Source organism: Coregonus lavaretus, assembly GCF_964263955.1.
Source record: "Coregonus lavaretus genome assembly, chromosome: 21".
In the NCBI taxonomy this organism is placed as follows: Eukaryota; Metazoa; Chordata; class Actinopteri; order Salmoniformes; family Salmonidae; genus Coregonus; species Coregonus lavaretus.
In genome coordinates, this window is record NC_140008.1 from 24687899 (window position 1) to 24706652 (window position 18754).

The window sequence follows — 18754 nt, forward strand, 5'->3', positions numbered from 1 at the left end:
GACATTTAGAAAATGATGACCATGCCAATTAATGAACAATGGATAATATATTGTGTCATACAGACTGGGGCTGCTTCCTTGTGGGGCTACAGCACATTGCATCCTGATATGGGCTAAATATGGCAATATAAATTGGAAGTTATTCCCATTCTATGTGTTTTTGGGCAGAAATGTCTTCTGGAACATGTGAACTTTCACGTGGCTTAATAACACACTTGCTAGGATAGATGGCAAGTCCCATATGGGCTACCACACAATTGTTTTATTTAATTTTTTCTTCCTGTTGATTGCTGTCCCCCTCCGTTTACGCTACTGGATTTATCTCCCAGGGAGAACTTGGCCTACAGGCCATGATTCATTACTGTGGAGATCTAGATTATAGAATGCATTTCTTGCACATACACTCTCATAACTGTTTTGTACTGAATTCTTCTTTCATAACCCATTACCTAAAGTGCAGAGTTTCAAAATACTGAACCATATGGCTCTAAAATGTCAATCTGAGTTCAGCCATAAGGTTAAATCTGACACTTCTGAATTAGACATGTTCCGTTTTTAAGAAAACTGTAGCTACTTGAATACATAAATGATAGAATTACACTATTTTGCCAAGATAAAGTCAGAGCACATCATCAAATACATTAAGAAATGCATCATGATCATCAGACGAATTGCTGTCATCACTGAACAACGATGTGACAACATAATTTACTTTAAGAATTCTGACAGTGTTGTTTTTTTGCTTGTGTGCCATTATTGCTGGCTAGACTAGCCTAGACCATACTTAGATGGAGATGGCAAAGACGTGTTCTGATTGGTCCGTCTGCATTTGTTCAGGCTTGTGATTGGATTGCAGATAGAACCTTATAGCGCCAAGTTCAAATGGGGTTATGCAGATAGAACTTTCTAGTTGTAATTTTTTTTAAACTTCAAACAAACCTTTTTAAATGTGACCCGATTCAAGAAGCTGGGCGTATATTGCACGTCACTACTTCATAGGAGAGGCATTTGAACGTATTTTTTTTATTTGTATCAAATGTGTTTTTGGGCAGAAATGTCTTCTGGAACATGTGAACTTTCATGTGCCTTAATAACACACTTGTATGCCATCTGTAAATAAGAATGCAATTGTTAAATTACAAGCCTAGTGGGTTTAGCCATGGATAAAGAGAGGAACCTTCCCGATTGGCATTATTGGCTGAGATAATGGATGGGCTGGTCATGTTCAGATTGGTCTGCCATGTACAGTGCATTTGGAAAGTATTCAGACCCCTTGACTTTTTCCACATTCTGTTACATTACAGTCTTATTGTAAAATGGATGAAAAAAAAATGACAAAGCGAAAACAGGTTTTTATAAAATGTTTCAAATTTATGAAAAATCAAATACAGAAATACCTTATTTACATAAGTATTCAGACCCTTTGCTATGAGACTCGAAATTAAGCTCAGGTGCATCCTGTTTCCATTGATCAACCTTGAGATGTTTCTACAACTTGATTGCAGTCCACCTGTGGTAAATTCAATTGATTGGACATGATTTGGAAAGGCACATACCTGTCTATATGAGATCCACAGTTGACAGTGCATGTCAGAGCAAACACCAAGCCATGCGGTCAAAGGAATTGTCCGTAGAGCTCCGAGACAGGATTGTGTCAAGGAACAGATCTGGGGAAGGGTACCAAAACATTTCTGCAGCATTGAAGATCCCCAAGAACACATTGGCCTCCATCATTCTTAAATGGAAGAAGTTCGGAACCACCAAGACTCTTCCTAGAGCTGGCCGCCCGGCCAAACTGAGCAATCGGGGGAGAAGGGCCTTGGTCAGGGAGGTGACCAAGGACCCGATGGTCACTCTGACAGAGCTCAGAGTTCCTCTGTGGAGATGGGAGAACCTTCCAATAGGACAACCATCTCTGCAGCACTCCACCAATCAGGCCTTTATAGTAGAGTGGCCAGACGGAAGCCACTCCTCAGTAAAAGGCATGTAACAGCCCGCTTGGAGTTTGCCAAAAGGCATCGAAATGACTCAGACCATGAGAAACAAGATTCTCTGGTCTGATGAAACCAAGATTGAACTCTTTGGCCTGAATGCCAAGCGTTACATCTGGAGGAAACATGGTACTGTCTCTACGGTGAAGCACGGTGGTGGCAGTATCATGCTGTGGGGATGTTTTTCAGCAGTAGGGACTGGGAGACTAGTCTGGATCAAGGGAAAGATGAACCGAGCAAAGTACAGAGAGATCCTTGATGAAAACCTGCTCCAGAATTCTCCAGACCTCAGACTGGGGTGAAGCATTTCGCTACACTCGCAATAACCTCTTAAGGATCAGAACTTTGTTTTTAAATTTTCACCTAAAATGACATACCTAAATCTAACTGCCTGTAGCTCAGGACCTGAACCAAGGATATGCATATTCTTGATACCATTTGAAAGGATACACTTTGAAGTTTGTGGAAATGTGAAATTAATGTAGGAGAATATAACACATTAGATCTGGTAAAAGATAATACAAACAAAAAAACATGCGTTTTCTTTTATTTATTTTTGTTCCATCCTTTGAAATGCAAGAGAATGGCCACAATATAATATTGCTGTTTAGGCGCAATTTAAATGTTGGCCACTAGATGGTAGCAGTGTGTGTGCAAAGTTTTAGATTGATCCAGTGAAGCATAGCAATACTGGACAATTTTTTATAAAGTCTGCCCAAATGTGCCGAGTTGGTCAATTGATACATTTTCAAGTACGTAACTATAGAGAACATACAAAAATGATATGGTAATACAAAATGTAAGTTTACACATTCCCAGGAATGTCATACATGATGGATCATTATCTTATACACTAACTTTCACGCATCTAGATGGCCGGGCGGGTTGGTGTGGAGCCAGAGACAGCAGGGGTTCGAACTGTAGAACCCAGTTCCTACATTTGAACATAAAAATAGGTTTTATCAAACAAAACTATGCTAAATTTTATCTCTGGGACCCTTAGGATGACAAATCAGAGCAAGATTACTGAATGTAAGTACAGTATTTACCTTCAGGTGTGAATGTATCAAACCAGTTGCCGTGCTAAGTTTTTTTTTGTTGTGCACTCTCCTCAAACAATAGCATGGTATTTTTTCACTGTAATAGCTACTGTAAATTGGACAGTGCAGTTAGATTAACACGAATTTAAGCTTTATGCCCATATAAGACATGTCTACGTCCTGGAAAGTTTGCTGTTACTTACAATAGTCATGTTAATCACATTGGCGCACGTTAGCTCAACCGTCCCGTATACGGGACACCGATCCCATAGAGGATAACATCTGCTAACCATGTGTATGTGACCAATACATTTTATTTGATTTTTTTTTAGGTTCAGCTTCCAACAGGTCAACAACCCTAAGCACACAGCCAAGACAACACAGGAATGTCTCTGAATGTCCTTGAAACCACCATTTAAAATGTTGCTACATAACACCAAATCGAGGCGGTCAATTACAAACATCAAACTTCACAAACATACGAAGAACCATATAAAGATCAATCATACACTGAGTGTACAAAACATTAGGAACACCTGCTCTTTCCATGACATAGACTGACCAGGTGAATCCAGGTGAAAGCTTTGATCCCTTATTGATGTCACTTGTGAAATCCACTTCAATCAGTGTAGATGAAGGGGAGGAGACAGGTTAAAGAAGGATTTTTAAGCCTTGACATTTTTTTGACATGGATTGTGTGTGCCATTCAGTGGGTGAATAGGCAAGACAAAATATGTAAGTGCCTTTGAACGGGGTATGGTAGTAGGTGCCAGGTGCACCAGTTTAAGTGTGTCAAGAACTGCAACGCTGCTGGGGTTTTCACGCACAACAGTTTCCTGTGTGTGTGAAGAATAGTCCACCACCCAAAGGACATCCAGCCAACTTGACACAACTGTGGGAAGCATTGGAGTCAACATGGACTTGCATCCCTATGGATCACTTTTGACACCTTGTACTCCATGCCCCGACGAATGAAGGCTGTTCTGAGGGCAAAAGGGGATGCAACTCAATATTGGGAAAATGTTTATTTTGTTTTGTACACTCAGTGTATGTACAACAACAACCAATGTGTGGGTTTCCCTGTGTGTCCTGCTTTTTATTTCACATCCATGGGCTTATCAACACTAAAGATAACAATTACATCATTAATGCATTTTTTTTACAACAATGTCAATGCTAGCCATTCTCTCTTGGAATTTGAAAGGCTTTAATAGTCCTATCAAACGTTCCAGCTTTCTTGATGTCCTAGCAAGAAACCATATTGATATAGCAATGCTCCAAGAAACACACCTGCTCCAAAAGGATATACAGTGCCTTCAGAAAGTATTAATTTATCTTGATTTATTTCACATTTTGTTGTGTTACAGCCTAAATTCAAAATGGGTGAAATATATATTTTTCTCACCCATCTACACACAATACGCCATAAAGACAAAGTGAAAACATGTTTTAAAAAATGTATTGAAAATTAAATACAGAAATATCACGTTTACATAAGTATTCACACCCCTGAGTCAATCTTTGTAGAAGCACCTTTGGCAGTGCTATCAAATCATTTCTGGGTAGGATAAGTACCTTACTGTGATTGTTTTCAAATAAAATGGTCAAAAATAAACTAAAATAGCTTCTTAGTAAAGATAAATTTTTCAAGCAAGAATTTAGCTAGGAATTTCTGAGAGTGGTCTGATTGGCTTGTGGGAAAACTAAAAACTAGTGGTGATGTCACCAGGCAGGCCTAAACTCAACCCTACCAAAACAGGCTGAAATTTCAGGCAGTCGTTTCAAATGCAGTGCCTTCAAAAAGTATTCAAACCCCTTGACTTATTCCACATTTCGTTGTGTTAAAGTCTGAATTCAAAATGTATTAAATAGCTTTTTCTCACCCATCTACACACAATACTCCATAATGACAAAGTGAAAACATGTTTTTAGAAATCTAATTTACATACGTTTTCACACCCCTGAGTCAATACTTTGTAGAAGCACCTTTGGCAACAATTACAGCTGTGAGTCTTTCTGGGTAAGTCTCTAAGAGCTTTCCACACCTGGATTGCACAACATTTGCCCATTATTCTTTTCAAAATTCTCAAGCTCTGTCAAATTGGTTGTTGATCATTGCTAGACAACCATTTTCAGGTCTTGTCATAGATTTTCAAGTAGATTTTAGTCAAAACTGTAACTTGGCCACTCAGACACATTCACTGTCATCTTGGTAAGCAACTCCAGTGTAGATTTGGCCATGTGTTTTAGGTTATTGTCCTGCTGAAAGGTGAATTCATCTCCCAGTGTCTGGTGCAAAGCAGACTGAACTAGGTTTTCCTCTAGGATTTTGCCTGTGCTTAGCTCCATTCCGTTTCTTTTTTATCCTGAAAAAGTTCCCAGTCCTTAACGATTACAAGCATACCCATAACATGATGCAGCCACCACTATGCTTGAAAATATGGAGAGTGGTACTATGTAATATGTTGTGTTGGATTTTTCCCAAACATAACACTTTGTAATCAGGACAAAAAGTGAATTGCTTTGCCACATTAATAATATAATAATAATATAATAATAATATAATATGCCATTTAGCAGACGCTTTTATCCAAAGCGACTTACAGTCATGCGTGCATACATTTTTTGTGTATGGATGGACATTGTTTTGCAGTATTACTTTAGTGCCTTGTTGTAAACAGGATGCATGTTTTGAAATATTTGTATTCTGTACAGGCTTCCTTCTTTTCCCCCTGTCAATTAGGTTAGTATTCTGAACGAACTACAATGTTGTTGATCCATCCTCAGTTTTCTCCTATCGCAGCCATTAAACTCTGTAACTGTTTCAAAGTCACCATTGGCCTCATGGTGAAATCCCTGAGCATTTTCCTTCCTCTCTGGCAACTGAGTTAAGAAGGACACCTGTATCTTTGTAGTGACTGGGTGTATTGATACACCATCCAAAGTGTAATTAATAACTTCACCATGCTCAAAGGGATTTTCAATGTCTTCTTTTTTCTTACCCATCTATCAATTAGTGCCCTTCTTTACGATGCATTGGAAAACCTCCCTGGTCTTTGTGGTTGAATCTGTGTGTGAAATTCACTGCTCGACTGAGGGATCTTACAGATAATTTTTTGTGTGGGGTACAGAGATGAGGTAGTCATTCAAAAATCATGTTAAAACATTATTATTGCACACGGTGAATCCATGCAACTTATTATGTGACTTAAGCAAATGTTTAATTCTGAACTTCTTTAGGCTTGCCATAACAAAGGGGCTGAATACTTATTGACACAAGACATTTCATCTTTAAATTTTTAATAAATGTGTAAACATTTCGAAGAGCATAATTACACTTTGACATTATGGGGTAGTGTGTGTAGGCCAGTGACCAAAAAACTATGATACATAAGAAACTCAAAATCCCCATCTTGGGGAAAGGGGAAGACCAAGAAGTCAGAATCACTTTCCTTAAATGTATCCATAATGGAAAGAAAATTACCTTTATTAATGTGTATGCTCCAAATTCATATGATTCTAAGCTTTTTGATTCTCTGAACAGCATATTGTTAGATTTAACTAAATTCCATCTGGTAATTGGGACAGACATGAATGCCATTTTGGAACAAGTCTAATAAGACCAACTACATTCCACATGCAACCAAGGCTCTCCAGCATATGAATAGTTTCATTCCAAAACGCTATACATCCACTTTCAGAAATGTTGGTCAATTAGATTTTATTGTTTATTCGACATCCACGTCATCGGGGAGTTGTTAACTGCCTTGCTCAGGGGTAGAATGACAGATCTTTACCTTGTCGGCTTGGGGATTTGATCCACCAATATTGTGGTTACTGGATTAACTCTCCTACCTGCCAGGCTACCCGCACCAGGTGAGAACACAGTGATTACTACAGTAAAGTCTGCAAAAATACTACAGTGAATACTACAATGAAGTCCACAAAAACACTACAGTGAATACTATATTACAGTCATGTCCGCAAAATCACTACAGAAAATACTACAATATACTACAGTCATGTCCGTAAAAAAAAAAACTACAGTAAATACTGCAGCATACTAGTTATGTTCGCAAAAACACAGTGTATACTACAGTAATTTCTGCAAAACATTACATTGAATACTATAGTAAAGTCCGCCAAAATACTACAGTGAAAACTATAGTATACTACAGCCATGTCCGCAAAAATCATTACAGCGAATACTACAGTCAAGTCGGCAAAAAACACTACATTGAATACTATGGTAAAGTCTGCAAAAACACTGCAGTGAATACTATATAATACTACAGTCATGTCCACAAAAACACTACAGTAAGTACTACAGTATACTAGTCATTTAGGGAAAGGAAAGGGGGAAAGGGGGATACCTAGTCAGTTGTACAACTGAATGCATTCAACTGAAATGTGTCTTTAGCATTTAACCCATCCCTTCTGAATCAGAGAGGTGCGGGGGGCTGCCTTAATCGTCATCCACGTCATCATTGCCCGGGGAGACGTTGTTGTTGGGGGTTAACTGCCTTGCTTCCTTAGTAGATGCTATAGTATACTAGAGTCATGTCCACAAAAAAACACTACAGTGAATATTATAGTATACTTGTCACGCCCTGATCGAGAGAACTCTCGTTGGTTGGGTCAGGGTGTGAGTTTTCTGTTGAGATCTATGTTAGTTTATTTCTATGTGGTAGATCTAGGTTGTATTTCTATGTTTGGCCGGGTGTGATTCCCAATCAGAGACAGCTGTCGCTCGTTGTCTCTGATTGGGGGTCATACTTAGGTAGCCTGGTTGCCTACCTTAGTTGTGGGATCTTGTTCCCTTTAGGCTTGTATGTGTATAGCCGGAGGACTTCACGTTATGTTGTTTCTTGTTTTGTTGTATGTTTATTGAGTAAATAAACATGTACTCTTTTCACGCTGCACCTTGGTCTGACCCGTCTCTCAACAATCGTGACAATACTACAGTGATTGTTATAGTATACCAGTCATTTCCGCAAAAACACTACTGTGAATACTATAGTATACCACAGTCATGTCCGGAATAACACTACAGTGAATACTATAGTATACTACAGTCATCTCTGCAAAAACACTACAGTAAATACTATAGTATACTACAGTCATGTCCTTAACAACACTACATTTAATACTACAGTAAAGTCCAAAAACACTACAGTGAATACTATAGTATATACATATAGTAATAGTACAGTATTTCATTATCATAGTATACTATATTATTTTTCCATGTGGGCAGATATACCTCTCCCCACTCAAAGGAGCAAATGTTGCACACACACACACACACACACACACACACACACACACACACACACACACACACACACACACACACACACACACACACACACACACACACACACACACACACACACACACACACACACACACACACACACACACACACACACACACACACACACACACACACACACACACAGGGGTTGAGGCTCTGTCTGACTCTTTGTTTAACAAAGACTAAAACTTGTATTTGTGAATAAAATATATCGCTTGCGGATATCTTTTACAGAGAGAGGAGTTGTTGTAATGGAGTTCTTTATTTGAATTTTCCTTCGTTTGTGAGACAGAAGAGGTTTGAAAAACCACTGCAAAGTTTGCTAGATATTGCGTAGGAGAGCTAGCAAGATATATTTGATCCCTCTTGGGTAAGAAGAGTGTATGTAGGTGGGGGGCATTTGAAAGTCTACAAGGATTGTGAAAGAAAACTAAAAATTAAAAGTGCTTTAGAACAATAACACAAATGGAATAAAACAGGCATATGATGAAAAGCTGACCAGCAGGAGGAACTTCAGAGATTTGTAGCTAATAATATATATGCTTTAGTGGCCAATTATGACAGACTAATATCAGAGTGTAAATCTGCTCTGTAATTTTCGGGGGGCATATAGACAGGTAGATGTCCTGGCACGACACATTCTAGCGAAGGGAAAAGATTAAAGGCTTGCTCTGCACCAGGGACTTTGATTAAATCATCCTAAAGGAACCAATGCAGGACCGTCATTAAAAGGCCATTTCCAGCAGCTAGGTGACTTGTGTCTGGGCCAGCTAGGATGGCGATGGCAGACCTTCTTTTAAGGAGGTAGTTTGTCAGGACAGACAAAAAAGATGCTTCAGCAACTGGACGTTAAGTTTTCCTCCACACACACTTTCTGTGTTGGTTCTCTCAGCAGGAAACAAAGAGGGCACTAATTGCATAAGCAATTGTCTTGGAGATTATATTTTGGAGTGTGCCAGTGTTCATGCTATCTCTGTGAGTCTTACAAGATGACTTCCTCTTGTTATTAAAGGTGGCTGAGATAAAGCAACTACTTCTGTATCGACATGATTGCATAATGTTCAGTCATTATGGATTTAGTATGGTCGTGGCACTCTCTCAAAAAACTTTTTTTAAACATTTATTTACCTGGATTAGTCTTTCCTCTCAAGTATCCACTGTCTTGTATACTGAGTGGGTTCCAATGGTTAGTTGTATCTTCCTCCTCTCTGTAAAACAATGAGACAGACATAGCCCTTAGATCATTCATCCCCATCCCTCTGAGGACAACAAACAACATAATGGCTTCCAAAAATATATTAAACAGAAAGGAATTCACCATATCAATCCAAATACAATGAAAACATGTTAAGCAATATTGTATTAAAGTTGACAAGAATAACAATACATTGTTTGAATTAATGGGAAAAATACAGGGGGCAGGCAAAGCATTCTGTCAGAATTCATCACTCAGGTGACAATAATCCCACGGCCCCTCTCACTGAGAGGTAGGGAAATAAATGTATCTTACTGGCCAATGCACACAAGCATGCACACACATGCACACTGCACTGGAAGCAGGTAAGTGGATCATACAAAATGTATGAGATTTTGTTGACCGCTGTAATCATTGGCAGCGGGGAGAGTGTTTAGTGACACTGTTAGACCCCAACATGAGTGCAACACCATCAGGAGGGTTTAGCAAAGAGAAAATATGTGTTCTTCTAACAGTGAATCATTTACTACTGCACAGCATTCTACAGTGCATGTACAACAAGTATACTGTAAGTCAGCCATAGGGTATGTGCTTGAGTTCTATATTTATGCTTATATACTGTATCTATCTGTTAAAGTCTTGCTTTGAGTCCAGGGCTCTTACATTAATGCTTTAATGTCTTTCACCCCATCAAACCTGTGCTCAAAAAGAGAGGGGATTAAAGTCAAATCCACACTAGTCTGTGGTACTTTAAAAGTAGAAGTATACACAGTAGTTGAAGGGTTGGTGTGGGTGCAGAGGAAAATCACCCAGAGGCTGTTATAGAGAATATGAAGACTCCTTTACATTTCCTTTCCTCTGCTGTCTGAGATTCTCACCAATTAAGGAACAAAGGGTCAGGGTGTGGGTGTGAATATAAATTATATCAATACACAGGCAGATGAAAGGCAACCCAGGGTCATGAAAGAGCTCCCTCCTCTTCCTCTCTCCTCTCCTCTCACCCCCTTCGCCTCTCCTATCTGCTCCTCTCCTCCTCTCCTGTCCTCTTCTCTCCTATTTCCTGTCCTCCCTCTCTTCTCTCCCCTCCTCAGAGCAGCTGTATGTGACATTGCACCTTGGCAGCTCCTCTCCATTCCCCCAGTTCAAACTGTCGGATGTGGGCTCTCCATATGTAGAAAGATGATGCAGGATTGAAAATTCTGTTTAAAGAAATTCTTCTAGATATCATCCATATGTGTTGGCCTTGGGGTGTACAGTACAGACACTGACTTTTTTATTAGGCTGCTTGGATGCGAAAATCACAGGGAAATAAAGATGAAGTAGCAAGTGAAGATATAAGCCCCGGACACAAATAGAGTGTGATGGAGGGGCCCATTATATACTGTTTAGTTGACAGGGCATTTCCTCCCTCTATGAGTAATTTAATTCTGTGTACAAATGTAGTTGTCTTCAAACCGTGGCATGTACAGTTGAAGACGGAAGTTTACATACACCTTAGCCAAATACATTTAAACTCAGATTTTCACAATTCCTGACATTTAATCCTAGTAATAATTCCCTTTCTTAGGTCACCACTTTATTTTAAGAATGTGAAATGTCAGAATAATAGTAGAGAGAATGATTTATTTCAGCTTTTATTTCATTCATCACATTCCCAGTGGGTCAGAAGTTTACATACACTCAATTAGTATTTGGTAGCATTGCCTTTAAATTGTTTAACTTGGGTCAAACACTTCGAATAGCCTTCCACAAGCTTCCCACAATAAGTTGGGTGAATTTTGGCCCACTCCTCCTGACAGAGCTGGTGTAACTGAGTCAGGTTTGTAGGCCTCCTTGCTCGCACACGCTTTTTCAGTTCTGCCCACAAATTAACTATAGGATTGAGGTCAGGGCTTTGTTGACTTTGTTGTCCTTAAGCCATTTTGCCACAACTTTGGAAGTATGCTTGGGGTCATTGTCCATTTGGAAGACAAATTTGCGACCAAGCTTCAACTTCCTGACTGATGTCTTGAGATGTTGCTTCAATATATCCACATCATTTTCCTTCCTCATGATGCCATCTATTTTGTGAAGTGCACCAGTCCCTCCTGCAGCAAAGCACCCCCACAGCATGATGCTGCCACCCCTGTGCTTCACAGTTGGGATGGTGTTCTTCGGCTTGCAAGCCACCCCCTTTTTCCTCCAAACATAACGATGGTCATTACGGCCAAACAGTTATATTTTTGTTTCATCAGACCAGAGGACATTTCTCCAAAAGTGCGATCTTTGTCCCCATGTGCAGTTGCAAACCATTGTTTGGCTTTTTAATGGTGGTTTTGGAGCAGTAGCTTCTTCCTTGCTGAGCGGCCTTTCAGGTTATGTCGATATAGGACTCGTTTTCCTCTGGATATAGATAATTTTGTACCTGTTTCCTCCAGCATCTTCACAAGGTCCTTTGCTGTTGTTCTGGGATTGATTTGCACTTTTCGCACCAAAGTACGTTCATCTCTAGGAGACAGAACGCGTCTCCTTCCTGAGCGGTATGACAGCTGCGTGGTCCCATGGTGTTTATACTTGCGTACTATTGTTTGTACAGATTAATGTGGTACCTTCAGGCGTTATGAAATTGCTCCCAAGGATGAACCAGACTTGTGGAGGTCTACAATTTATTTTCTGAGGTCTTGGATGATTTCTTTTGATTTTCCCATGATGTCAAGCAAAGAGGCACTGAGTTTGAAGGTAGGCCTTGAAATACATCCACAGGTACACCTCCAATTGACTCAAATGATGTCAACTAGCCTATCAGAAGCTTCTAAAGCCATGACATCATTTTCTGGAACTTTCCAAGCTGTTTAAAGGCACAGTCAACATAGTGTATGTAAACTTCTGACCCCACTGGAATTGTGATACAGTGATTTATAAGTGAAATAATCTGTCTGTAAACAATTGTTGCAAAAATTACTTGTGTCATGCACAAAGTAAATGTCCTAACCGACTTGCCAAAACTATAGTTTGTTAACAAGAAATGTGTGGAGTGGTTGAAAAACGAGTTTTATTGACTCCAGCCTAAGTGTATGTAAACTTCCAACTTCAACTGTAGGTAAAGCCCTTTCACTGCCGGGTAGAAGAAGGTAGTAAAAGGTTACTTTAACTTGAAAGCATGTTTATAAGGTTGTACTTACATTTCAAAATAGTAAATTGTATGAGTGAATCAAAGTTAAGGGTGAAATTGGGTAGTGTAACAGACGGTTTATAAACCTCTATATTACACTATTGATCAAGTCCCTAAGTGTTGCAGCTCACTATTATTTTAATCACCACGGCTGTTTGCCATACACAAATGAATCTAAAGCTAGCAGGTTCAAAAGAAAGTCAAATTGGAGAACCATCAACAGATAATACAGTACAGTACAATACAATACTATACAAAATTCATGTAATGCAATATACAAAGTGTTTTAAGGCAAATATACGATATACATCAACCACAACTGAGGGGTTATTAAATGTATTATCAGCCAATCAAAATGTAAATGTCTCTTTGTTCTTTTCTCCACAGAGCCTAATCAGTAGAGGAGGGAAACCAATATGGACTGGCCTAGCTGCCAATACTGTAGCAATCAATAGCTTTGTCATTAAAGGCCCCAGAGTGTTTCTATAAAGCTATTTCAAATAGCTTTTTGCAGCCAAGATGTAATTGCTCTGAAAATGTGTTGCACTTATGGCATTCGTTTGGGGCCTGGGAGAACCGGGCGTATGCGGCAGGGAGATGTGATTCACTGAAATCACAATTCGTCTGGGCTTCTCCTTTTAATATCAAATTCTTTATGGTGAATAAAAGAGAGATGAAATCACCCAGCTGGTCCTATCTACAGTGGGACAAAATAATCACGATAAATAAGTCCCTTTCAAATGCATTGTGTGGTGTGCTGCTCCCTTCGATGGTGTGAACAATGCAATATCTACTCCGGAGCGACTGGAGAGTGCTAAGAGAGGCATGACGTCACCTGGACACAGGTAGGTAGAACCATCAAACCTCTTAGGGATTTGCAGTTAATGCCTTGTTTCAATGGAGTAGAGCTGCATGCAATTAGAGAATGGCCAATCAATACAGCGAGCCTTAATTGAATGGAAATTAAAAAGAGGAGGCAGACAGACAAATGGAACAAATTATTTGAAATCTCTGGTGTGGTCAGTGCTTTAGCCCAATCGATAGAGCACATATGACCAGCGCTCCCTCATTTGATCATGGAACATTGCTGTGGTCTGTTTCAGGACCTGGCATTAGGAGATCATGCTTGGTAGTTTTGCAAACAACCCTGAAAAGGTGCACGTCTGGGACCCCCCTCTCGGTGAGGGATGAATAGCAACCATGTTGTGCCCACTGGTATTTTTGCTTGTCTGCCTGCCTGTCTGCCTGCCAGGCCAGGACAGCCCAAAAACATTTTGGGTACCTTAGATTCTCACATAGAAACTTAATTGGGAGGTAGGATGTTTGACATGCTTTTTACATTTGTATAAAAAAAAGAATATTTTAAGAAAATCATGATGAAGGTGGCCATTTTAGGCCCTTTTTAGACCTATACATGCCTCCTGTAAGACCTTTGTTCTGGGAACTGTACATGATGCAGACAACATATTGGTGTCATTATACGCCTTATAGTGTGCTCTCAAATATGGAGTATATCTAGATTATGAAATAAAACCATAAACCATAAAAAATAGGAATATCTCAAAAGTACCCTTTTTTTATTTAGAAATTGTTTTGATATATTGTTTGGAACAATTTACTCTTCAAATATGTCACATTTCCTGAGTTGGCTCTCTGGCACTTTTGAAGATACACTAAGGGCAGGCCGTAGCCTTTTGGGGGACCTAGATGAGATTTGGTTGTGGGCCCGCCTACCTCGGCGGAAAAACATTTTAGTGGCCCCCCTCTTCAAAGTGGAGAGAATATATTTTTACTTTTAAAGTTAATTTCCTGCAATTTTACACATGTTGCCATTGGGCAAAGAAACATTTTGTAATTTTATAACTCATTTCATGCAATTCTACCACTAGCATAGCGCAGTTTCTCTGGTTCCCCTTCAAGGTCGGCGTTCGGGCCCCACCCCCCTCCCTTCCTAAAATAATAATAATAATCGAATGTGTCAGCAAGACAGTCACTCACAAAGTAGACTACCGATCGCTGTCCATGGTGCTGAAATTGCAACATGTCTATGCGGCTGCATTCCTATCAAATCAATAATAGGCTTTAGCGCCAGGGCATAGCTTTGCTTTAGCTTTATGGATACATTTTTATTGGTAGGCCTATTTGGTCGTCATATTCTCATGTTAAACTTAACATTTCATGAAGCTATATAGGGTGTCGCAATGCTGCCATTTTTAGACTGCTGGCTGGTGGCAACAATGTAATTACTTTTTCAGTAATTAAAGTTGGAAATTCAAACATTGCAGATTGTCAAATAAAATGTAGATACAACAGAATACTAATCAGCTACTAACTGATTTTTTGGAATATACAGCTGTATAGGCTACCTGAACCTGCATGATATGAGCCGTCCTAGCACTCTCTCCCAGCTTGGACAGAAAGTTGTTGTGTGTAAAACCAGTCTATTAATGCCAAATAATACAGTCAGTCCACCCTCAAAACACTAGCTTACTAGGGATTGTTTCATTATGCAGTGTACTATCTATAGCAACTGTATATACCGATTTAGGTGCTATCTTTATAAAAATGACATCAAATAACCTAACAATGAGGATAAATTCAGCCACTATTTATTGTTGAACTCGGGTTTTATTTGGCTAATAGCCTACACAAATGGGCTGCAATATTCAAGGTAAATTAAATTAGGCCTAAATCCAACTTGAGAGACTCTGCTGTTCTCCTGAGCTCCTTCATTTTTGTGCGCACATTTTTTCACAACGGCCTGTAGGTCCAGGTTGCGGGTCTGTCTGTATTCTATACTGAGCATTGCCAACCCAAACAGTCTTTCCTGAGACACACAATTTAAACTTAGTCTTGAATGATGCAAGCCAAGATATACCAGAGATAAGGGACTGTTGATATTGCAACCACACAACTCAAACTCCTGTTCACCAGTATGAAAGTAAATCGCAAACCGCTTTTTTTGTTCAAGCCCTCAAGAACTGTTGTCTGCTAAATATGATAATCTGTTTGCATTTGCCAATTTATTGGCTGTCCAGTATCCAGACGACCTGTCCCCAGAGATTCCTATACAGTTAATCTCTTTCAATAACATGTTGTAGCCGGCAATTAAGGCGAATGAGAGGCTCAATTAAAGATGTTGCAGAACTGCTGTATTTTAAGCACTCCTCCCTTCTGCCCTGTTTTCCTGATGTTGCTACGGCAATTAAGCTGTTTTTACCATCCCTGTAACTGTCTCTTCTGCGGAGAGAGCGTTTTCTAAACTAAAACTCATGAAGAACTACATAAGAAGCATTAGGCTCTCGGTCTGATATAAGCTTTTGAACACCTGAGTAAACTCCACTCATTGCACTGGCGCCGTCGTAGCCTTGACCACGGCATTTATTTGCCGATATCCCCCTTATAATGTACTTTCAGTCATTATTATTTTTTATTTTTTTGTGACCTGGGGCTCTTTTTCAGTCACATTCCTGAAGCCCAAGAAACAAACACTTAGCTTCCTAGTACATATGGAAATTAAAAAGGTTAATGAATTAATGACTTTTTGGAGGGTTACTGTAAAAATTATTTATTACATTGTAAAGAAATTGACATCGATGACATGCGCATGGGCCCCTAGAGTTTGGGTGTCCGGTTTGGGTGTCCGGTTTGGGTGTCCGGTACGCCAGTGTATTCTACTCCTTTTTCCATGGCTTATGCCATGTTAATATGATTTCTGAGTGAGAGTGACACAATAAAATAAAATTGTATTGGTCACGTACACATATTTTGCAGATGTTATCGCAGGTGCAGCGAAATGCAGTGCAGTAATACCTAACAATACAAAACAATACACACAATCCCAAATTAAGAAATATCAGAACGAGTCTGAAATATAAATATACACGTTAAGGACACCTGCTCTTTCCATGACATAGACTGACTCAGTGAATCCAGGTGAAAGCTATGATCTCTTATTGATGTAAATTGTTAAATCCATTTCAATCAGTGTAGATGAAGGGGATGAGACAGGTTAAAGAAGGATTTTTAAGCCTTGAGCCAATTGAGACATGGATTGTGCATGTGTGCCATTTAGAGGGTGAAAGGGCAAGATAAACGTTTTTATGTGCTCTTGAACGTGGTATGGTAGTAGGTGCCAGGCACACAGGTTTGTGTCAAGAACTGCAATGCTGCTGGCTTTTTCATGCTCAACCGTTTCCAGTGTGTATCAAGAACGGTCCACCACCCAAAGGACATCCAGCGAACTTGGCACAACTATAGGAACCATTGGAGTCAACATGGGCCAGCATCTCTGTGGAACGCTTTCGACACCTTGTAGAGTCCGTGCCCTGACGAATTGAGGCTGTTCTGGAGGCAAAAGGGGGTTGCAACTCAATATTAGGAAGGTGTTCCAAATGATTCGGAAAGTATTCAGACCCCTCGACTTTTTTCACCTTTTTTATATTACAGCCTTATTCTAAAATTGATTTAAAAACAAAATCCTCATCAATCTACACACAATACACCATAATGACAAAACCAAAACAGGTTTCTATAATTTTTTGCAAAAATTAAAAATAAAATAACGGAAACTTTTACTTAAGTATTAAGACATTTTACTCAGTACTTTGTTGAAGCACCTTTGGCCGCGGTTACAGCATTGAATCTTCTTGGGTATGACGCTACAAGCTTGGCACACCTGTATTTGGGGAGTTTCTCCCATTCTTCTCTGCAGATCCTCTGAAGCTCTGTCAGGTTAGATGGGAAGCGTTGCTGCACAGCTATTTTCAGGTCTCTCCAGAGATGTTCGATCGGGTTCAAGTCAGGTTCAAGTTGCCCCAGTCTGAGGTCCTCTGTACTTTGCTCTGTTTATCTTTGCCTCGATTCGGATTAGTCTCCCAGTCCCTGATGCTGCAAAACATCCCCACAGCATGATGCTGCCACCATCATGCTTCACCATAGGGATGGTGCCAGGTTTCCTCCAGACGTGACGCTTGGCATTCAGGCCAAAGAGTTCAATCTTGGTTTCATCAGACCAGAGAATCTTGTTTCTCATGGTCTGAGAGTCTTTAGGTGACTTTTGGCAAACTCCAAGCGGGCTGTCAGGTGCCTTTTACTGAGGAGTGGCTTCCGTCCGGCCACTCTACCATAAAGGCCTGATTGGTGGAGTTCTGCAGAGATGGTTGTCCTTCTGAAAGGTTCTCCCATCTCCACAGAGGAACTGTAGAGCTCTGTCAGAGTGACCATCGAGTTCTTGGTCACCTCCCTGACCAAGGCCATTCTCCCCCGATTCCTCAGTTTGGCCGGGCGGCCAGCTCTAGGAAGACTCTTGGTGGTTTCAAACTTCTTCCATTTAAGAATGATGGAGGCCACTGTGTTCTTGGGGATCTTCAATGCTGCAGAAATGTTTTGGTACCCTTCCCCAGATCTGTTCCTCGACACAATCCTGTCTTGGAGCTCTACGGACAATTCCTTTGACCTCATGGCTTGGTTTTTGCTTTGACATGCACTGTCAACTGTGGGACCTTATAAAGACAGGTGTGTGCCTTTCCAAATAATGTCCAATCAATGGAATTTACTACAGGTAGACTCCAATCAAGTTGTAGAAAAGGATGATCAATGGAAACAGGAGGCACCTGAGCTCAATTTCGAGTCTCATGGCAAAGGGTCTGAATACTTGTGAAAATAAGTTATTTCTGTTTTGTATTTGTAATACATTTGCAAAGATTTCTAAAAACCTGTTTTCACTTTGTCATTTTCGGGTATTGTGTGTAGAATTATTTTAATGATTACTTCATTGGCAAAGTGGGCAAACTTAGGCAGGAAATGCCAACAAAGAACAGTGAGGCATCGTACTCATGCATAAAAAAACAAATAATGAAAGAAAAGCATTGTAAATTAGAATTTTGTCAAGTTAGTGTGGGAGAGGTGGAAAAAATTATTGTTATCGATCAATAATGACACCTCCTGGCATTGACAACTTAGATGGAAAGCTACTGAGGATGGTAGCTGACTCTATAGCCACTCCTATCTGTCATATCTTTAATCTGAGCCTAGAGGGAAGTCTTTGTCCTCAGGCCT